The sequence below is a fragment of the Echinops telfairi genome, unplaced genomic scaffold (assembly GCF_000313985.2).
Source record: "Echinops telfairi isolate 266 unplaced genomic scaffold, ASM31398v2 ScPeMD7_7410;HRSCAF=8448, whole genome shotgun sequence".
In the NCBI taxonomy this organism is placed as follows: domain Eukaryota; kingdom Metazoa; phylum Chordata; class Mammalia; order Afrosoricida; family Tenrecidae; genus Echinops; species Echinops telfairi.
This window is the reverse complement of record NW_022111310.1, coordinates 5,503,722-5,518,376: the sequence shown is the minus strand read 5'-3', so window position 1 is coordinate 5,518,376 and position 14,655 is coordinate 5,503,722. Positions and strand designations below refer to the sequence as shown.

The following is a 14,655-nucleotide window of genomic DNA, read 5'->3' as shown; positions in this document are numbered from 1 at the left end:
CTCCTGGTATCGCTACTCTCATTATTGGTCCTGAGGGGTTTATCTGTCCTGGATTCCCTGTGTTTCCAGCTCTGATCTGTATCAGTGTACATGCTCTGGTCTAGCCGGATTTGTAAGGTAGAATTGGGATCATGATGGTGGGGGGGGGGGGGAAGATTAAAGAACTAGAGGAAAGTTGTATGTTTCATCGTTGCTATACTGCACCCTGACTGGCTCGTCTCTTCCTTGTGAGCCTTCTGTGAGGGGATGTAAGGAGAAGTCCAATTTAGATACTACTTTCTACAGAATTTATTGCATGGCTCTTCAACTACCACCTCTACGTGGATGATTCACAGATTTGTAACTCTAGCTCAAACCTCTCTCTTGAACTCCCGGCTCTAAGAACATACTGAATATCTTCCCCTAGGTATTTCTTCAGCACCTTATATTTAATATTTCCCAATATGAATGACAACACCCTCTCTCTCCACCTCCTGAAATCTATTCTTGTAGTTTCCTCACTAAAAATAGTATCACCATCCATGATTACTTACTTCCCAAATGGAATTATTCTTGACTTCTTTCCCGCCCATATTCAGCCAGATTCCAAATCTTTCCCTTTATCATTCCAGAAGACCCCACTTACAACATTGACCCCAACGAGCTTATCATTTTCATGTCTGCTGATTTCCCTTTTGTAGAAGAGAAAGATCTCACCCGTAGCATGCCATCCCAGATCCTGATGAGCTGAGTCCTACCTACCATTCCAATCTCCTTTTCTTGCCTTCCCCTATAACCGTGGTTCTCAACCTTCCGTGACCCTTTAATACAGTTCCTCATGTTGTGGTGACCCCCAACCATCAAATTATTTTCATTGCTACTTCATAACTGCCATTTTGCTACTATTATGAATCAGACAACCCCTGTGAAAGGGACATTTCACCCCCAAAGGGGTCACGACCCACAGGTTGAGAACAGCTGCCCTATAAGAATCAGGGAAGACCAGCCCCTGGAAAAGGACAAGGTGCTTGGTGAAGTAGAAGTCCATGAAAAAAAGGAAGACCCTCAACAAGACAGACTGACACAGGGGCTGCAACCAGGGGCTTCGACCTAACAACGGTGAGGACGGTAGAGGACCAGACAGTGGTGTGTTCTATGGTACGTAGTCTGCGTGTTGGAACCAAGTCCACAGTGCCTACGGCAACATAACTCTCCCGTGCACCACTCATCCGACCCTACTTCAGGTTACCTCTTGTGTTTTTCTTCTCGGGTTTCTTGCTATTCACATGCTCCTCCTTCAGCAACCACTGCTTTCTCTTCCCTTCCTTGACTGGCTGCATTGCTTCAGTGCTGGTGTTGGTGGGCCTGGTGGAGCTCTCCTTCCTTGTTTTCTCTAGTTCTCTTTTCTAACCTGAACCCATTGCCATCATGTCAACTCTGACAGCAATCTATCTAGAGTTTCTGAGACTGTCAACCATTACACCGAACCCCATTTTCTATTCAGTGCTTAACACAGAACTGTCAGAATTGATGTACGTGTCAATCTTTGCTACTAACCTGTGACCTTCTCAAGGGAAGTGACCTAGCTCTCCTTATCTTTGTAGCCTCAGCACTTAGCATAGTTCCTGGTGCACAATGGACACTGAATTAACTCAGCGTGCCTGCATGCAGCAATGCCATTTCCACAAAGCCTTGTTGTCCCTCTGGCTCGATTGAGAGTCCTCGAACCTATAAACAGATGGGCGCTCTGCTTTTCTCAGAGGGTATCCATCTACTTTTCAAATATTTTGCTCTGACAGGATGCTGCACATACATTGGGGCAGATATACATTGAAGAATATTAAAAGGTCAATAATAAGGACCCAAAATCATGTCAAAAGGGGAAAATTAAAGAAGCAAAAACTATTTGCACGAGGCATCATGCACCACAAGGAAATTAACAGTACACGCGTCGGGCTGTGAACTGCAAGGGCAGCAGTTGAAATCACCATCCACGCTGTGGGAGAGAGACGGGGCTTTCTACTCTCACAAAGTTACAGTCTCCGAAACTCACGGGGGCAGTGCTACCCTGACCCTTACGGTTGTCATCAGTGGGCATCGACTCTAGGGCAGTGAGCTTGGCTTTTGTTTTCTGTAATAGCGGACGGAGACCAATAGTAGTGCTATTGGGGAAGCACTGGACTGCTAACTGCAAGGCTGATGTTCAAACATACGAGCTTCCCTGAGCAAGAAACATGAGGTTATCTTCTCCCGTTAAATCTTACAGCCTTGGGAATCCAAATTGGATAGGTATAAGTCAGAAACAACTCGATGGCAATTGGTTTGATTTGGATTTATTGTAATAATAAGCTCCTAGTGGCACACTACAAGGTCGGGGGTTCAAACCCACTAGCTGTTCTGACAGAGAAGGATGAAGTCATGTGCACTCATAAGGATATATAGTCTTGGGCACTTTACATAGAGGACAGGTGTCATTGTTGTTGCTTTTTTGTTTTGGGGTATTATAATAGTAGGGGCGCTAGTGGAATCAAAGTCTTCTGTCTGAAGTCATCAACTACTTCATATGAGATATATTTGGTAATCATCTTCTGGAAAGATCGAAAGCCTTGGGAACCATTTAGGGCCATTCTATTCTGTCCTATAGGGTCGCTCTGAGTCAGATTTTACTGGACAGTAGTGTACTAGGTTTGGTTTATTGGAATAGCAGACTACTGAGCGCAAGTCACTCTTTTCAGAGTACGCACAACTGTGGTAGATTAAAGACTACAATATGGAAATCTAGCCATGTAGAGCCTTCAGGTTACCGCAGCCCTTCCCAACATCTAACTAGGCATCGATGAAAGACCTAGCCAGCCACGCCCATTCTGAATTCCCTATCCACAAATTGAAGAGCAAACTAAATTTCTTATCAGTCAATTTTGAGATTATTTGTTACATAGCCATAAACCAAACAACTACAAATGCTGACTTAAGAGTGATTAAAAAAGAAAAACCAAGCCTGTTGCCAGCAAGTTGATTCTGACTCATAGGGACCCCAAAGAACAGAGTAGAACGACCCCTATTCAATTTTCAAAACCATCAATCTTGACAGAAGCAGACGGCCCCATCCTTCTCCGGAGGAACTGCTGGGTTTGAGTGGCTGACCGTATGCTTAGAAGCTGAGCACTATACTGAACCAGCAGAGCTCCAAGGGTGATCAGATAACAAAAAACCCCAGCTTTGACTTGCACATTCACCTGTAAGAAAGGACTTGCCGCCCAATTGCAAGGAATATGCTTAGCGGACAGTCTCCCTCTGTTAGCCTTGAAGTGTCTGTGATCTTGGTTTGGTGTGAACTTGACTGTCCCTACAAGAAGACATGGGTGGAGGACAACCTCACACTCAGAGCACAGCCTAATGATATCGTATTTGGCGTGTGGCCTATTTGATATCCATTCAGAGACCATGCAAAGAACACTCCGTCTTTCCTGGGGTGTGACTCCTGCATCATCTTATCTGCCCCAGTTTGCTGTACTTGAGCTGACCACCTGCCATATATTGCCTGCTGATCCTGGGAGCTCTCGGTGGCCTGCCATAAAATCGGATCTGCTGATCTGCCTCTACAGCCACCAGCCTCCTGCCTCCTGTCTCCTGGTTCAGCTGCCTGGCTTCCAGCACTGTAGCCGCATGAGTCAGGAAAAGCTCCAGCTTTAATATTTAACATACAGATTTGAACCAAACTGTCTTAACTGGGTCTTCAATGGTGTGAGCTATTTTTCTCGATATGAACTTCTCTCTTTATATACATATGTGACCATCACTGACATTGCTTCTATAGAGAACCCAGATCCACAGTGTCTACCTCACTTTCTGAGCTGAGGTCTTGCTCTTTTAAGAGCAGGCCCCAGCTGTTGGCTAAGAAAGGCACTGGGAGCCAAGTCAATGTTCCCTTTGCAGCTAATGGCTGAGCAGATGAGGCATGAGGTTCCAGCCATTTCTGCCTAACTGGGGACTTCTAGAATGAGAAGACTTTGCCTCGAGTTCCCCACTGTGTTGGCAGAGACTTCCTCTGGCTCGCATTGTGGTTCTGCTCCTCTTACTTGACCGTACAATCATCGTGTGTTATCTGAGCCCCGTGAAGACCACAAGGAGTCCTGGTGGTTGAGTAGGTTGATCCCAAAGGCAGTCATTTGAACCCACCAGTCACTCCTCAGGAAAAAAGATGAGGCTTTCTATTGCTGTAAAGATTTACAGCTTCTGTAACTCATGGGGCAAGTGTACTCTAACTAATGGAGAAGCTATGAGTCAGAATGGATTCAACAGCAGTGAATGAATTTATTTCAAGGCCACATTATACTCTCCTTTGAATTTGTGTTATTGTTGTTGAAACAATGTGTTTTCAGTATTGGAAGGTCTATTTTGAGACCATATGGGCTGGGATACAATTCATGGGACACATTTATGTTGAGGGGTCTCTGGTGCTTGTGCTAGTGTGATGAGGCCCATTTCTTCAGACTCGTGTAGGCATACATGCTCCCACCAGATGGCATCACACACTAAAAGTGGGATAGGGGCTTCCCACTAAACCCTAGTAACAGAAAATGTAGGCAAGTACTGCTATATGAGTATGCCCCACAGATCAGGAAAGTGTTCATCAAATTATAATAGCAAAGAGCAAATGTTAGGACTTGGCAGACCAAGCCCAGCAGTATCAATGTGGCTGTTGGTCCTTGTTATTAACAGCCTAAGGTCACTGCTTGTTTTACTGTGACTGAAGTAAAACAGGACAAAGGCTTTAGTTATTAGCTATCTAAACGTGTAACAAAATTAGTAGAACAAACAAAAGGGGATTGTAGATTACACAGAGAGCACCAAGGGATTTGATTGCGTGTCTGTCTGAAGACAAGCGGCGATGACTCGATGGAATGATAAGCATCTCACAAAGATTTGCCTGGTCTTGAGAAACACGTATTGATTTAAAGAACCCCAGGCCACATTCATTAATTTATGGACCTTGTCAGAAATCCCCATTAGACCCTCTATTTAGGAATATGTAAAGCAGGAAAGTCTAACAACAATTCCCAGACATTTATGAAAGAGCTCTGAGATGGTGTTCTGGGGCACATTCAAACCTCACTATCGTAGAAGCTAAATTTATCTATCGCTTCCTTTATTCAGTTCAAAACTGGCCACTTTTGAAGGAACCGTAATAACCAGGAAGTGAATGAGAAAATGTGAGAGAGTGGAAGAGAGAGAAATATGTGTATGGGGGAGAAAGAGGAGGAATATTTGGGAAGGGCAGGGAAGGGAAAGCAAGTGGATAAAATGGAAGCTGAACACTACTACAATATTTGAAAATCGGTATTGATATCCTACTGGCATTCTGCCCTAACTTCCTGCTTTTTCCTCTTTTAACAGTTATCATTTTGTTCACAAAGGATGCCCAGGAGAAGACTAAAACTCACGTGTGAAAATATCTGAAAGCCTAAGAGGGCTTAGCTTTGTCACAGCAATAGTGGAACAGCCGCCAGATGCTGAACAACAATTTGCTGGCACTGTGTGCCAGCATTGCTCATGATGCAATTGGTTGCCTTGCTAGGTGGTGTGAGTGTGAAGAAATCATATACAGGCATGACAATTATTTGGAGAAATTGATCATTGAGGGGATTCAAGTAAAGCTGGAGCATTATGCTTAAAAGTCTCTTTGTACCTAAAATTCTTTTTTTAAATTTATTTTTTAAAATCATTTTATCGGGGGCTCGTACAACTCTTATAACAATCCATGCATCCATCCATTGTGTCAAGCACACTTGTAAATTTGTTGCCATCATCATTTTCAAAACGTTTTCTTTCTACTTGAGCCCTTGGTATCAGCTCCTCATTTTTCCCCTCCCTCCCTCATGAACCCTTGATAATTTATAAATTATTATTATTTTTTCATGTCTTACATTGACCGATGTCTCCCTTCACCCACTTTTCTGTTGTCCGTCCCCCAGGGAGGGGGGTTATATGTATATCATTGTGATTGGTTCCCCCTTTCTCCAACCCCCCCCTCCCCCTACTATCATTGTTCCCGAGGGGTTTATCTGTCCTGGATTCCCTGTGTTCCCAGCTCTTACCTGTACCCGCTGTACCTAACATTCTATGAAATGCTGAAAACACCACCACCACCACCAACAAAACCCCCAGAAAGACAAATATGACGGTTTTTGTAGGGGGCCATTCCTCTTATCTATAAATATCATGTAATAGGAGTTCCATTATCATAGTCAAATGTTAGTTCTGGTTCCTATTTTGTCAGGTATATCTTTAAAATTGTTTTTTTAATGAAGCCATCCAAGCATGAAATAACTTCGTAGCCGCTTTAGTAAAGACTAATAGAGGAAATGACACTAATGAGAGGCTAATCAAGCAGATGAACATGACGCTAGAAGCACACATCTATTTTCAGAGGAGGTTAGTGAGGAGTTCCGTTCTCATTTCTCGGGGAAGGGTTGGGGACATTCATCAGCAGGGGCACCGGCGGTCTCTCAGAGAACTCAAGGCAGGGACGAAGTGCGTGAGGTGATTCGGAGCACTTGACAATGATCAACAGATCAGCAGATGGGAAAGCGTTTTATGTGGAAAATTTCACCTAGAAAGGTGCCTTGTTCTTCCTGGAACTTTTAGAAATGAAAGTGCAGCATGCAACTATTTATCTTTTCCAAGACTGATGATAGATGATAGATAGATAGAGACAGATTGAGAGGATTATCGTAGTAGCTGCAGATTCAACACTGTGTCCTGGGCATTGAAAGAGAGCTGCATTTGTAACATGGTGAACTGGCATCTCTGATGCGCACGGCTCTGATCTCACTGTAATGAAAGTGAAAGGAGACAGTTCTCTGGGTCAGACATGTCCCTAACATGACACCTACTGCTCTGTTTTTCTCTGTCCCCTCCCACTCGGACAGGCAAAGACACACAATCATGAAAGGAGTGGCAGGAAAAGGAAACCATGGAGACTTGGAACTTGGTCTGTGAGACAGAGAGCACATTCCCTCACCCGACATGGGAAACACAAGCCAGGTCCACAGTGTGCCAAGGAGAGGAAGATTATTAAACACCAGAAAGCAAATGCAAATTCTTCCTCAGCTACCATGACAAATACGAGATGGCAGATATACTTATGACTGATTACCCTGTGGAGAAAAACTGACATCCAAGCCGTCCTGGGAGTCCGCTTATACGTTATCAAGAGCTCCGGAGACACTGGCTCCCAGGTAGAGAGCAGATTACTTCGAAGCCATCGGTCCATCTGATTTCACGTTTGTTGCATGAAGAGCCGCATCCAGGCCTCCGAGCCTTGCTCAGAAAGTTTTTGTGTAACTTGTTTTCTTTATAAAGTAATTTAAAACATAACAACAGCACCACACATGTACAAAAATGGCTCCCACAAATCAGTACGAGTTGCGATCGAACTACACACACCCAACACCCAAACCAAACATTTTGTTTACACACCGTGGCAACACTTCGGTCCTGTTACCACGGCAGCATGCTCTGAAAACCTGAAAATACTGAAATGTGTACTTGTGATTTTTTTCCCCATTTACAGTTGAAAATGCTTTTAAAACGATAGTTGGATTGTGGTGCGTGGTCTGACCCGGTAAAGGAAGGGTAAAGCCTACGACCGGAAGAGTGGAAACGTGCGAGGAAGAAGAGGAGGGAACCCCTCGGAGTCCTTATGGCGCAGGATGGAGTGGGCCTGCTCTCTGACGCTGCCTACGGAACAGGACGAGAAACAGCACTACCCTGTTCACTAAAAGCAAGCCGACGGGAGCAAACTTCGCCAGAAAGGTGGCGACCACTTCGATGTGTCTCTACCTTACGGGTTTTATGAATTTTATGAATTTAAAGTTTCTCACGGGTGTGAATTCCCTCCATAGTAAATTCATGACATCTTGCCATTTGTATTGACACGTTCCAACAAATTGAGTACATTTGGGTGGGAAGTCATCTTGCTTAAGCACAGCACTATCACAGAACCCACACAAAAAGTGGACTCCCTTTCAATACCTAGAGGAAATTTTGCTAGATCCTTTTATCTATGACTTATTCCTTTTATCTATCCCTTACTAACCTCTTCATTTATTAAAGCATGTATAGATACATATATCTTGTATACATCTTGTATACACTTGAATCTTTCCACGAACTGTTTGAAGCCACCTTGTAGACATCTTTATCTCATTTATTCACTATCTTGTTATCCAGTATTTTGCATTTATAACAGTAAGAAATCTTTCCAGCTCTTTAGTGCATTAACAAGGTAAATGTAACAGTCATGAATGCCCAGGTGCAAGGTAACACTGTGTGTGTGGGGGGTGTCCACATGGCTAGGCCATGAATCTCAGTGGTTTGGCAGCTGTCATGATGTAGTCATCATCTAGTCTGTGATCTCAGGTGGCCCATCCTCCGTTTTTTGCACAACAGCCTGGTCTTTGGGACCTAACCATGTCAATAAGTGAGGAGTGGGTTTCTATTCATCAGAACTCCAAACTCAGGAGCATTGAGTCCAGTCCGACTCATAGGGTTTCCTAGACTGTAAATCTTACGGAAGCACAGAGCCTCTTTTGTCCGTTTCAAGCAGCTGATGACCTTGTGGTTAACAGCCTAATGTATAATCCATGACACCAAATGAAATGGAAAATGACATCTCATTGAAGAAGAACAAAAAAATAAAATTAAAGTACCTCATCTGTAGCCATGAGAATTTAGACTATTCAAATGGTTCCCATGCTAAACACTGCCCTCTCTTCCCTTCTCCCAAACATCATGACTGTCAAGGAAAGAGGCCAGACAGGGATTCTGTAGAGAGATGTAGTAAAAGCTTTCCTTAGCTCGACAGTTCAAATCCTGGCTCTGCTCCTCGTCAGCTGTATGAACTTGGGCGATTCACTGAGCCACACAGCATCTCAGTAAATCGGAATAGTCATTTATAGTACTACAGGAGGAAATATTAATCATAAATCTTAACTCCTGCCAAGAAATTTCTGGCCAGGAATAGCCACGCTGCTTCCCCATCCTCCTGAATTACATACCGAGAGGCAGAGAGTAGAGCAGAAATAAAACAAAAACATAGGAAGCACCTGAAAAATGGATGCTATTTGTCCTCTGTTTAACAGAAGCCTTGGTGTTGGTGTTGAATTTTAAGGAGGCCAGAAAAGATGCCCATTTCCACTCACCAACTGTTTGGAATCAATAGAGAGTCAATATGTAAGAAAGAACCACATTACGTCTAATGACTGTTTGGAGGACGATGTGGCTTACGTGGGCCTCCCAACACTGGGCCACAGAAGGAAGGCGCCTTGGCTCCTCAGCCATAGACAGTGCTAGAAACCGCAGTCCTTCCGCACACAGAAGGCGCTGACTAGACTGAAGATCTTGTGGCATGTGACTCCCAAGGGTTAGGAGGGAGGGAGGCGCCGAGTCACACATACCCAGTTCATCCAGAATTGCCAGTCATGTAATTTATTCCATCGGAAGGGAGGAGCACCTGAAGGGTTAAGAGCGGTCGGCGTCTCCACCGTATGGAAAGAGAGTATCAGGGGCAGGAGGGATGCTCCCCTGAACACAGAGCATCTCGGTTCATCCTTCCTTGGCAGAATGAATTGGGTTTTACAATAAGGAAGCTTATGATGGGTTACAAAACTCTGCAACCATGCCCTGGATGTTTAAGCCAGACGTTGGCCCTCCCCGTGAAGGTGCATGCTGGCTTAACCTGGAATGACCTGAAACGAATGGGGCATGAAAGGTCTGGCTCTTCTTTTGTGTGATTAAACCTTTTAATGCATTTAATTTCCAGAGATGACTGGATTGCTTCCAGGAGCAGGAGGTGGGGGGAAATGTGTACTGTATCCGCAATGATCTCTGACAGTGTGACATGGAGCACTGGCTTGTACAGCAGCAGTCAAAGGTACAGTCATTGGAAAAAATATCCACGTCTTTATAAACAGAGTGCTAACAGATTCAAAAGGAACTTAATGAGAACTTACCAGAGGAAGTGCACTGTTGCCACCGAGTATTAAACATTAATTAAAGTCAGGAGGCAACAGTCAAATTGCCTTTTGGATTCAGTCACTTGGCAAAAGGCACAGAAGTTGGCAAGGCCTTAGAAGCTGAATTTGCTGGTTGGCTCTTCCCATGGGCCCTCTACCACAGGGGTCAGTATGGATGCCGACATTTTACTTCCTGTTAAAGACTGTTACGTTCTGATGGCCACATTTGAGATGAAAGCCTGGAAGTTTCCAGCATTTCCGAGTAGGGCAGCTTATTCTACAAAGCTGCTTTAAAATGCTCTTATTATCATCCTAAGGATTAGGAAAAAGAAGCCTATGGCAAAGACAAGAGGGCTTCGTGGGAAAGTTCCATTATCTTTTAATTCCATTTTCTCCACAAAATGTCTGGACTGCCTTCCTGTAGTATGCTTTCAACGTATTGCAGACAATGAAACAAACTTTGCATAGGAGAACTAGGAGAAATCCATTGGAAACTGAATTTCTTTGGATGACTGGGCAATGGGTGCGTTCCCTACCTTTTTTTCCCTGTTGTACACACACTCCCTTTAATAAATGGAAGAATTACAGTGAATTTTAATTTCTGAAGGTTTGGCATTTTCAGGAAATAAGTAATCAGGTAGTTAGGACAACTAGGTTTGGGTTCTAAAGTCTTAGGAGTGTAGCACAATTTATGAAGCAGAGACTAATAAATACAGCTAATGTTTGAACAGTACTTTATACTGCACTCTTTTTATCATTTCAAGTTTTTATTTCACTTGCTCAGTTCAACAGTTAAGAAATACAAGTTTAGCAAAGAATTACTCATACTTTCTCCAGATTAATAATTTGAAATGAGTAAAAATTACAAATTATAACAATCAAAACATTCAAAATGTGCTTTGCACAATTCTTAAATCTTGCCCCCTTCTAAAACCTAAGAAAATATTCATTATAAGTGGGAAGCACAGAACTCTTAACAAAAACAAACTAGTTGAGTCGTATGAGCCTCCTTACAAGTACAATCTACTTTTCAGCAATCTACAAGCCATTGAACACGTAATCCCATATCCAATTTAAAAAAGCCAAACCTCTATTCGGCTGGGGAAGGGGTGTGGAACATGCAATCGTGTGGTAGATCCGTGCTGCAATGAAGGGTCTGCAGTGCAGGAGTGCTGCAGACAGACATGGGATCACACAAGGAACAGAAGAGGCCAATGCCAAGGGAGGGCACAATATTTTCAAGGCCACTCAAGCGGGCTCTTCGTACACATTCCATCATCTGCCCGAAGACATTTCTTCACATTTTCCCTTTTGCCAAGGTGTGTGCGGTCTTCTGGGTGAGCCAAGACCTTTGTGTTACTCTACAGAGTGCAGCTGCAGCACTCGTAAGCAGCATGTTTGAAAGAATCATTGTTGCACTGGAGGCCAAGGCCATGAATACTTCATTCTCGGCTAGATGGGTGAGGGCAACCATCTTTGTTTTTCAATTTTGGTCTGGAATCTGTGACTCTGCAGAGGAGGGGATCGGCAAGGTTGTTGGGGGTAGGAGGGTCAGCACGGGCTCTCGGAAACTTGCTTTTCTACACTGCACCCTTAAATATGACATATTCTCATCGACCTTGGAAGAAGAGCATCATACACGCGGGGTACCCCTGCTGGGTGCAGCTCTATTCGTTTTCCCCGATAGGCAAGCATCCAGCAAATCACTCTGAATTAGAGCTCCGAGTGAAGTTGCCTGAGAAGGTTCTCTCTGGTCACAGTGGATTTTTCCTGAAAGCAGTTTCACTCGAACCTCGTTTTTTGTGATGGCCAATTCAGGAAAACAGCATGAAATTTTGTTTCCTGCTTGGGAAAAATGCCACAGAAACTGCTGTGATGTTGAACACAGCTTACAAGGACAACGCTGTAGGAAAAACTCAAGTGTACGAGTGGTTCTCTAATTTAAAAAAAGGTGAAATATTGATGGATGACAAGCCTCATTCTGGATGTCTGTCAGCTTCCTGAACATGAAAATGTCGACGTGTGCATTTGGAGCACATTCCACCAGGTCAGACTGTTCATCAAGCTTTCTATTTAGAGATTCTGGAAAGATTGTGTAACAGTGTGTGGCAAAAAAGGTCTGATTTGTGGCAAATGGGGGACTGGTTTTTCCACCATGGCAATGCTCCTGCTCATATAGGCATCTCAGTGCACCAGTTTTTGGCAAAAAAACCCCAGTATGTCTCTCTTGCTCCACGCACCTGATTCACCTGACCTCGCTCCATGTGACTTCTTTTTGTTTCTGTGATTGCAGAGGGACATGAAAGGGCAGCAATGTGACAAATCAATGTAGAAGAGATGAAGAAAAAAACCAAAACAAGGGCGGTGCTGTCAGCCATCCAAACAGATGAGTTTGAAAAACGTTTTCAAAGAATGGAATCGCAAATTTGACCAATGTATTAAGTGTAATGGAAAGGTGATAAGCTTGTTTTGTAAAAAAAAATTTTTAAATATATAGTTTCGGGGGGGAAATTCCAGGTTTTTTTGGGGGGTGCCCCTCGTATAATCACAGATGAATACACTGAAGAAACTAAAAGCCATACGCAGACTTACATCTCACCTCTTCAATTCAAAATCCATGTTGGTGCCCCTGCCCTCGGCCCAGGAGCAGCATTCTTACCAGCATCAGTTGGCTGGGCTGTGTCAAGCCCCCAAGGGGCACTTACAGTAGGCTTAAGGAGGAGAGAATTTGCAACAGGATTCTTATCATCATTTCGATTAGTGATGCCTGATGTTCCCAATAGACTGCTTGATCCTTAATAGAGTGTGTGTGTGTGTGTGTGTGTGTGTGTGTGTACACCACTTCTTCACCAAATGTACCCAAATGCTCCTTAAATTTGTCCAGTGGAAACTGAAAGCTGGAAATCTCATGGGAACCCCTGTCTGATCTAAACGGTTAACAAATTCAGCTGCTGACCCTCGAAAGCTTAGCGTTTCAAAATACAAAATAAAGAAGACGAGCCCTAGTCGCACTGCCAGGTAGCACTGGCTGCCAACTACAAGGCTGGCAGTTCAAACCCACGCGAAGAAAGCTGAGAGTATCTGCTCCTGGCCTTGCAGCCTTGGAAACTTCGGAGGGTGACTCGGAGTCAGAATCGACTCACTGTCAGTTGGTTTGTTTTTATGGTTTAAGGGAAAAAACAAACCAAAACAAACAGCCACCAAACCCCGTGGACCAGTCTGCTGGGGCACACGTGGTGTCACCGTGAACTAAAATCGGTTCAATATGGTGATTGATTGAAAAGTGATAGAGGTTTTCTATTATGTTTATGACCCTGAACCAGCATCAAAACATTGCTTCTAACACTCAACACTCTTCTATTATTTGGCTGAGCAGTCACAGGGGATTGAAGGGCGTCGATGCGAATGCAGGTGTATGACTTCCCACAGGGTGAAGAAAGGGTGCAACAGATATGTGTATCAAAGGCATCTCACCCTTACTGAGCTGTGGGCCCTTTTATTCTTGCGACAGATTGTTCTATTGTTCACCACACGATCCTTCTTCACGCTCAGCTGTGCGGTCAATTTCTTTTAACACCCCATTTCCTGGTATCCACCCCCTCCCTTGGTACCTGTAAGTCTTTTTTATAAGCGGGTTCATACCCTATTTGTCTGTCTGTGTGAGACTTGTTTCGCCCAGCATAATGCTTTCCATGTTCCTCTACATTTTAGCGTGCATGAATCATTTCTCTTTATGGCTGAGATAGTGCACTGTATGGATAGACCAGATGCTGTTCATTTATCCATTCATCTGTTGTGAGGTGCTTGCCTAGTTTCCGCCTCTTGGCTCACATGAATAGTGCTGCGACGCACATGGGTGTACAGGTTTCTATCTCTCTGCCGTTCAATCTCGGGCCCTGTATCTAGAAGGAATTGTGAAGTCCTAGGGTCTTAGAGGTTTCACTTTCTGACGCCTCTGAGCTGTTTTCCATTTTGCATCATCTCCATCAGCAATGCACGGGAGTTCCTGTTTCTCCACAGCCTCACCAGGACCCAGTCAATGTTTGCAACCTGGAAGAGTGCTGGAAATTTGGGTGTTTGGAGGGGAATCCTGGTACATCAGTGGTCTAGCTCTTGCTTTGGGTGAGCTGTATGGGATTAGAAGGCACCAACCAGCCCGCACAACCAGGTGAGGCATGGTCCTCATTAACTCTGCCTGTGGTGCTGTCTATTTTAGGGAAGCTGCGGTGTGAGCAGTAACAATATTTCATTCCACAAATGGCCCAGAAGAAACATTAAAGATGTCATGTCCTCGGAAGGAATTGACTTAATGATTCTTTTCACTTAAGGAAGAATTGCTGGCAAAATTAATTCTCAAAGCACTCCAAATGACAGATACCTGAGGAGGCATAGATTCGGGCTGAAAATCCACAGATATGAATACAGCTTTTACACTCCAGCTGTCTTCTAGGGTGCTCAAAACCACCAGCTCAGGACATCTATGGGCACTCAGAAAGCAGACGCGGCGGGCCTTCCCTCCCAAGTGACCCTGCCACCAAAGACTCCGTCTTCAGAAGCACGGAAAAACCAAAGCCCATCAGTAGGCCACTGGAGATCCCCTTGCAGAGGGGTCTCGGGGAGGAGACGAGCCAGTCAGGGTGCGATGTAACAACGATGA

The 14,655-nt window shown here is 44.2% G+C and overlaps 1 protein-coding gene and 1 pseudogene across 2 annotated transcripts in view; both read right to left on the bottom strand.

The window, feature by feature from the left end:
- PLPPR1 (phospholipid phosphatase related 1) overlaps positions 1 to 14,655 on the bottom strand; it is a 124,090-nt gene that overhangs the window by 75,809 nt on the left and 33,626 nt on the right. The gene's annotated exons all lie outside the window — the stretch shown is intronic.
- Positions 11,009 to 11,472, bottom strand: LOC101649523 (annotated as a pseudogene).